Source organism: Octodon degus, unplaced genomic scaffold, assembly GCF_000260255.1.
Source record: "Octodon degus isolate 3935 unplaced genomic scaffold, OctDeg1.0 scaffold00209, whole genome shotgun sequence".
In the NCBI taxonomy this organism is placed as follows: domain Eukaryota; kingdom Metazoa; phylum Chordata; class Mammalia; order Rodentia; family Octodontidae; genus Octodon; species Octodon degus.
In genome coordinates this window covers 717,604-726,180 of record NW_004524785.1, presented here as the reverse complement: position 1 = coordinate 726,180, position 8,577 = coordinate 717,604, and the positions used below count along the sequence as shown (strand labels likewise).

General features: G+C 37.6%; 1 pseudogene; it reads right to left on the bottom strand.

Moving 5' to 3' along the window:
• Positions 1-7,122, bottom strand: part of LOC101562967 — a 10,260-nt pseudogene extending 3,138 nt beyond the window's left edge.
• Between the last annotated feature and the right edge of the window lie 1,455 nt (positions 7,123-8,577).

The window sequence follows — 8,577 nt, the reverse complement described above, 5'->3', positions numbered from 1 at the left end:
TCTAATCCCATTTTATTAAGGATTTATTCTTTACACTTGCTTCCATAGTGGTTGTTCCAGTCTACACTCCCACCAACAGTGGAGAAGGGTTGCTTTTCCCCCTCCACCCTTCCAGCATTTGTTGCTAGTTGACTTCTTAATGATAGCCATTCCTTGTGGGTGAGATGGAATCTCTGTTTTAACTTGCAACAGTTGCATGACCAAAGATGTTGAACATTTTCTCACATATTTATTTATCATTTGTATTTCTTCAAATGAAAAATGTAAACTGATCTCACATGCCCATTTTTGGATTGGTCTTTCAATGTTGGTGGCCTGATTTTTTTTAATTCTTCATATGTTCTAGGTAGAATTGCTTTGTCAAAGGGACAGCTGCTATATTTTATTTTCCAATTTGTGGATTGATATTTCACTCTGTTGGTGATTTCTCTTAATATGCAGAAACTTTTAAAAAAGATGAGATCTCATTTGTTGATTCTTTGAAGTATTTCATAGGCAGTTTGGTTTTAATTCATGAATTCTCTACCTAAACCTATGTCTTAAAGATAACAATCCAGGGGCCGGGGAGATGGCTCAGTGGAATAAGTGCTTCCCTGGCAAGCGCAAGGGCCTGAGTTCAATCCCCTGTTCCACAAAACAAACAAACAAACAAACAAACAAACAAACAAATCCACTTACTTTCTCTTCCAGTAGACTCAGTGTTTCTGTCTTAATATGAAAGTCTCTAATCCATTTTGAATTTAGTTTGGTGCATGGTGATAGACATGGGTCTAAGTTTAGCCAATTTTTCCAGTACCATTTATTAAAGAGGCTATGGTTCTTTTTCTTTTTTAAAAAAAATTATTTATTTATTTGTGTGTGTGTGTGTGTGTGTGTGTGTGTGTGTGTGTGTGTGTGGCCAGCTCAGCCCACCAGGTGGCGGGGCTGGCTGGCATGTGGTGCTGGGGGATTGAACTGCGGTCCCTGTGCTTTGCTAAGCTTGTTCTAAGTAGGTGCTTTAGACCACTGAGCCATCTCACCAGCCCCGTGGCTATGTTTCTTTCAGTGAACATTTTTGGCCCCTTTGCCTTAGGTAAGGTGGCTGAGTGCATTTGTAGTTGTGTCTGTAGCTTCTCTTCTGTTCCACTGATCTTCAGGTTTGTTTTTATTTGAGTGCCGTTCTGATTTTATCACAGAAAGTTCATAGTATAATTTCAGGTCAGGGCTTGTGATGCTTCCTGCCTGTCCTTTGTTGCCCAGTATTGCTTTCAATATTCTGGGTCTCTTCTCATTCCAGTTGAATTTTAGGAATTTTCTCTAGACCTGTTATGGATTCTAATGGTATTATACTCAGGATTACATTGAATCAGTATAATTTGTGACTATGTCCAGTTTCACAATGTTCGTTCTTCCTATCCAGGAGCAAGGGATATGTTTCTTTTTTCTGAAATCATCTTAGATCTCTTTTTTCAGAGTACTATAACTTTTACTTCCTTTGTGAGATTGATTTCTAAATATTTCAGTTTTCTGGATGTTACTGTGTAAAGCCATGTTTTCTAAATTTCTCTTTCCATGTACTCATTGTGAGCAGAAATGCTATTGATTTTTGAGTATTAACTTTGTATTCTGTTACTCCACTATATAGATTCTCAGAAAATATTTGCTGAGCAAATGAAGGAAAATATATACAATGTGATTTTTTTATGTATTTAGTACAGGGTCTACAGGGTCTCACTACACAGATCAGACTTGTAATCATCCTCTTGTTTTCAGCGTCCCAAGCATTGGGACTACAGGTGTGCTCCACCATGCGTAGGCAGTCTCAGTGTGCCCTGGGAGAAGGGCCAGCATGGCACTGGGGGATGGAACCCCCATCCCTGCATCTGCCTAAGCAGGCACTTTAGTCAGCTGAGCTATCTGGCCAGCCCCTGTGAAGATTTGACTGTATGGCTTCTCTAAATGTCATGTAGAATTCAGCTGTGAATCCATCAGGACCTGAGCTTTACTTTGTTGGTAGGTTTTTAATTACATTTTTAATTTCATTGTCTGATACTACATTATTCAGTATTGTAATATCTTTTTGATTCAGCTTTGGTAATTCATATATATCTAGGAATCTGTCCATTTCTTCTGCATTTTCTCTACAGCAGCAGTAAATTTTGCAAAGAAATATTGATGATCTTCTAAATTTCCTTATCATGAGTAGTGGCTTCACACTTTTCATTCCTCATTGCATGAATTGGAATTTTTTTTTATAAGATTGGCTAAGTGTTTTCAATTTTATTTATTCTTTCAAAGAACCAACTCTTTGATCCATTAACTCTTTGTGCTTTTTCTTCATTTCCATTGCATTTCTTTCTTTTTTTATTCATACATTTTCCTGCCTTCTTTGTGCTTTGTGCTTAATTTTCTCTTCTTTTTCTAGGAGTTTAAGGTGCAGCATGCCATTCTTTGATTAATTAATTAATTAATTGCAGGGTCTTGCTATGCAGTTCAGGCCGGTAGTGTTATTCCTGTCTCAGCCTCCCACACACTGGCATTACACGTGTGTACCATTATGCCTCAGCCTCTGGGGCTAGCATGCACGTAGTACTGGGGATCAAATTTGGGTCCTTGTGCTTGTCAGACAGGTGCTTACCCCACTGAGCTATCTCCCCAGCCCTAACATTGTTTATTTGGGCTCCTTCTGTTTCTGCTGATGTAAGAATTTACACAATAAATTTTCCATTTGAGACAGCTCTTATTGCATACCCCATATTCTGATAATTCGTACATGCATTTTCTTTGGATTGTAGGTATGGGTTAATTTTTTCTTTAATTTCAACAGTGATACCTTGTTTGCTGAGGGGGGTGTCATTTCACTTTCATGTGTTTATCAAGTTTTTATAGTTTCTTTTGTCATTAATTCCCAGGTTCACTTCAGTATGATCAGACAATATGAATGAGACAATTTCAGTTCCTTTGCATTTATTTAACCATGTTTTACGTTCAAATGTATGGTCTGTTTTGGAGATGATCCCATGTGTAGCTGAGAAGAATGTGTATTCTGATGCTTTGGGGTGAAACACTCTATAAAGTGCTCCTAAGTCCATTTCTTGACAAGTTTGGTTTTGGCTCTGTTATTTCTTTGCTGAGTTTTTGCCTAATTCATCAATCTTTTTTGTGACAGCGGGTGTTAAAGTCCCCACTTGCAATTGTGAGCCTTGCCTTGCCTCACTCTTCCATTAATGGAGCCTTGCTGAGCTTTGGCTTTTCCCTCCCCCACCAGCATTGTGCAAGCCACACTAAACCCTAGACAGTGGGAGCCTTAGGGAGGCTACCCCAACCCCCAGTCATCCTGGAAGCATTGCTGTCCCAGGCTTGGCCCCGACCCCTATCATCACTGCTGAGCCTGTGTGAACACATTTAATATTCTGTTCTTTTGCTAAATTTCCGGTATTGATTATGTTTCTGTGTGTAGATATATATCAATTATGTCTAATTGGAATTCTATATGCCTCACTTATTTATGTCAGATTATTTCCCCATGCTTGGGAAATTCTCTGCTACTACTTATGCAAATAGTCTTTTTATGTATTTATCTCAACTCCTGCTGTTTTGTGGATACCTACCAATCTCATAGTGTTTTCCTTGGCATCATCTTTCAGCTCATGAATTATTGTTTTCTTTTTCCTTGTTATTTTGAAAAGATCTTTCCTTCTGTGATCATTACCTCCAACTCTGTCTTCAAGGCCTGAAAGTTTATCTTCAGTTTCATTCAAGTAGTTTTTCCAGCTTTCAAAGGAGTACTTTATTTCCTAAATATATGTTTTAATCTGTTTCATGCATTCTAATTATTACTTGTATTGGTCATTCAGTGTTTCCATCATTTTTCTGTTTTCCTCTATTTTTTATATCTATGTCTTCTTTAGGTACATTGAGCAATTTTTTCATGATTGCTGTTATTTTGTTTTGTTTACCTGAGAGATTATTTCTGATTTGATTTCTTCTGTAGCCTGATGGGCTTATTTCTTTACTTCAGTTGCCACCATGTCAGAGATTCCAATTGTATAACTTCCAAGTTCTTCTATATCTTAGTCTCTTAGTCTTGTTCGGTATGAGCTGGAAACCTGAGACTGAATTTTTCCCCTTCATTTTAACATTTTTGTAGCTCAGCCTGCTTTCCTCCAATTATTTATTCCTAAAATTGGTTTCCAAATACCTCAGTTCTGAAGTATGGAGACAAGAATTTCTGGACATTAGTTTGGGAGAGGCACAATTCAGTCTGTAATGATTTTATTTTCTTTCTACTGTGTGTTTTTTAAAAGCTTGTCTACATGCTTCTTTGTGATCTACTGGTTTTTCACTGTATAATGAAACATCATACCATGGGAAAGGGACCAGAGATTAATCAAATAGAATGAAAATATATTTAATCTGGAAAAATTTGAAATCTGTAATACACATATAAGAAAATGTGTAGAATTTTTTACAAAACAAAGGGAATTCATAGAAGTCTAGTTTCTTCCATTGAAAAGAGGAACTCAATTAATTCAACTGAACCAAGAAGTGAGAATGATGGCAAATATTTTCTATCTTATTGCTATTTTCTCTAAAGATGATATTTAATGATTTAATACAACAAGCATTAGTCTAGGTTGCAGGAAAGAAAATAATGTAAAAACACAAAGTAATAAAACCCCTAAATTTATAGAAATTACAATGAAAAGACAGAAAGGAAATATATTAAATATTTTGTAAGTAAAATAGTAATATATCTTATGGAAAAATGTAGCAAAGAAAGAGAAGTAGTGGATGTGAGATTGTTATTAAAGTCACAAACTGTCCTGGTTCATTTATAAATAAGTGTGTTCCTGGGATGTGGAACATTGAATTAAAATGCAAAAAGTGCTAAAATTAGCATACTGTGAATGAAACCATGATCATTGATAAGGCTATTGTTAACTCAGAAACATTTGCACAGGAAGCAAAGCCAAAAAGTAATCTTTCAGACTGAGATTTGACCATAGACTGGTAGTATTGAGGACCTCTGCAGGGGATCCCAATCTCCTGCAGGATGCACACAGCAAAAAGAAAGAACAAGAGACAAAATGGTGATGCAACAGGGATCTAGGATGTTACGAGGTAGCCCGATCCTTGGTATTTATTGATCACATTTACAATGAGGGACATAGTGAAGTGCAGTGATGGTCTAAAGCTAATGAAGATCTTTTCATTGATGGGAATGGTGGGGAGAGTTGGCAGGTTAATAAGAAGTTTGTCTTTTCCCTGAGATGAAACATTTTCTTTCTTTACTACTCAGTTCTCAAGGAACAGGGATGTCTTCAGCCTAGGTAATCTTGTCCTGGGGTGTCACAGCATCACAGGGCCATTGAGGCCTTAACCATGCCTGGAGGCAGTTAAAGTTATTTTTTCAAACAAAATGACTAACCTGCATGGCAAGGTACTGGGCCTCAGATAAGCCCAAATTACAATTTAATTATGAAGTGTTTTTCTCCCCAAAATATATAAAATGGCTCTTCACACTGTAGAAATTGAGGAATGATACAGACAGATATCTAGGAAGAAAATTCTCCGGTCGGAGACTAAAGAAAATTTATAATAACATGAAGTACATGCATGTTCATTGTGAAAAAGAAAGAGAAACAGGGCTTATGTGGCAGGGCCTGAGTATCTGAGGGGACAAGAGTGGGAAACAAAGCCAAAGTGACAAGACCAGGCAAAAGTGACAAGGACTGTAGATAATAGAAAGACACTGAACTTTATAGTAAAGAACCATTAGAGGATTAAGTCAAATAATGCTGTGATCTAATTTACATTTTTAAAAGCAACACCATGTTGTTGCTTTTGCAATAGGGTCTCTCTCTACAGTGCAGACTGGCCTTGAATTCCTGGTGATTCTCCTGTCTCAGCCCCCTGAGTGCTGGCATTACAGGTGGGACCCTTCACTTTTGAAGCTGCTGAGAGGGAAAGAATGTAAATATAGAGGCTAGGCAAGAAGATATTGCAGTACCATGGGGAAAAACGGCAGTGCCAAGCAGAGGGATGGCAATAGAGCACGGTGACATGTTGATGCTCTATGGACTATAAGAGAGATAGGAGTAGGAGGAAACAGCTTTTATGGTACAGAAGTAGGTATACTCAGTAGGGGAAATAGAAATATGAGTTTAGGACTCAGGGGTAAAGTTTAGCTGGTGACATAAATTTAGATATATTTGTATAAATTTAAGCTGTGATGTGTTTTGAATATGTGGGATATATTTTTACAGAAATTATTCCTGAATTTTACATAGAATCACTGAAATTTCATTGATGGTGAATGGGACAGTTACAAAGATATATAAGATAGAGGCAGAAGTTTTTGAAAGTCTTTGATAATTCATTTTTCAGCTTGTTGAGAGGATAAGCTTGAAGAATAGGAAGATGAAGACTGGAAATTTGAGTCGATAGAAAGAATTAAATTATTATGTGTGGGTTGGAAGGGGAAGGGATTCAGGGAAGTATCATCCTTAAAGTTCACAGGAGGCCAGATATCTCTATGTTAAAGTAAGCTTAGACAATATGAATGTGAGTTTTTGCCATATATTTATAGAAATAGACTATCTAGGATATTAGATTTCCCTGGCATTGAAGTTTTTTCTTTCTTTCTTTCTTTCTTTCTTTCTTTCTTTCTTTCTTTCTTTTTTTTTTTTGACCGGGCAAAGTAGCTTTATTATAGAGAGCCAGGGCTACATAGCATTTAAGAGTTGGCATTGGGCCCTTTTTCTTGCCAAATGTGGGCACCATGTTGATGAAGCACTGGTTGTACTGCATCTTGCACTTGATCCCACACATCTTCTTCTTCTTTTCCTGTTTGGCCATCTTGGGGGTCTGAACCCTTCACGTTTCCAGCCTGAGTTAGGGAACTGTGGAGCTTACTTTCAAGCATGCGACCAGCTACTTCCAGAGTGGCCAGGGCTTCCACTCCACACTGGCTTAAGGTGGCTTTATCCTCCAACAGCTGGCCTGGCAGGAGAATGACTTGATCTTCTGGTGTGATGCCCTCCAATGATGCACCTGAGCCTTGATCTGGGTGACCGTCTCCTGGCCGGTCACTTCAAGGGTATGTAGGGTCTGGGCGTGGACAAAGAGTTGCATGGTGACAACTGAATGGCTGAGTTAGCCACCACTACTGTGAAGATGGAGCCCAGACCAGGGTTAAAGTTTTAACAAAACAGTATGACAACTTCAGATAAAAATAATACTGAAGAGATTCAAGATAATGTGGGGGAAAAATAAATGTTTCCATCTTATATTACTGATCCTTTAATTCAACTGTGACAAAAAGAGAACTGAAAGAAAAGTAAGAGAGTTCCAGGAAAAGTTGGTAGATTAAGACTTTCATGTAGCAGAATAATTACAGAAACAATGAACATAGGAACTATACATGTGAGATACATTACAGTCCCTAAAAGAATAAAGGGCATTCACAAAGCCTGGAGAAAAGTACAAGATTAGTTTACTCTTTGGTTTTTAAGGTTGTATATTTACCAACTTTGTTTCACTTTGTATGTTTTGTGCATTCTGTATCCATTTCTGGAGGACAGTTGTCCACTTTGGTGGACGTGGATTTGTCCCTGACCTAGAAGTCCAAGAAATCGTTACTTTCCACATCTTATAGAGTTCATCGCAAAGATAATTCACGTATATCTGGGTTGGATTTCACTCTGTTCTAGCCAATTGATGTCAGCAACTGGATGTCATATATTTTACTACTCCTGCAGATGTAATGGTTATTGACTGAAAACATGTCCCAAGCTGATTCTAAATAAGGCAGTGCAGAGGGGCGAGGGTAAGAAGACATAGTTCCTAAAGACATAATTGGCATTTTGTGAAAGCAAAGGAACTGGATTAATAATCATTTTTACCTTTTTATTTGTTCGGGTTTAAGTGAAATAAATCAGATGTATAAGGTAAAATATCACAAAATTTTTCACTTTCTTTCTTTTCAGTACTGAGGATTGAATTCAGGACCTTGTACTTGCTAGGCAAGCATTTATTTTGCTGAGCTATCACTCTGGCCTCTAAATATGATTGGTACATACCTGGAAGTACTTTTTTTGTGGCTGGCTCAGCCCACCCTCGGTGTGGGGCTGGCATGGAATGTGATGTTGAGGATCGAACTGCAGTGTCTCAACTTGCCTAAGCAGGTGCATTAGACCACTGAGTTAGCTGGCCAGCCCTAATTTTTCTTATATGATGAATCCACTATCTAAATAAGTCAATATTATTAACTACAGAATAGTTTCAGACTAGAATTATTGAAAGGGGTAGACTTTCTTGCCAAATTGAACATTCAAGTAAGTGTTGTTTTCCATACCTTGGTTGAAATAGACTGCCAATTAATTTATTCTGCTCTTGCATCCCGCTTGCATTTGCTTATCTTGCTCATCTTTTCTTGGCATGAGTTTGTGGTGACATAAGCCACACATTCACTATGGGTGGTTGGTGCACTTATACAACATGTCTTAGTTCTGTTATTGTCACTATCTCTCCCTACTCCCTTCTTCTCTTCATCTCCCTTCCATTTTATATCTCATATTTTATTATTTTTATCTT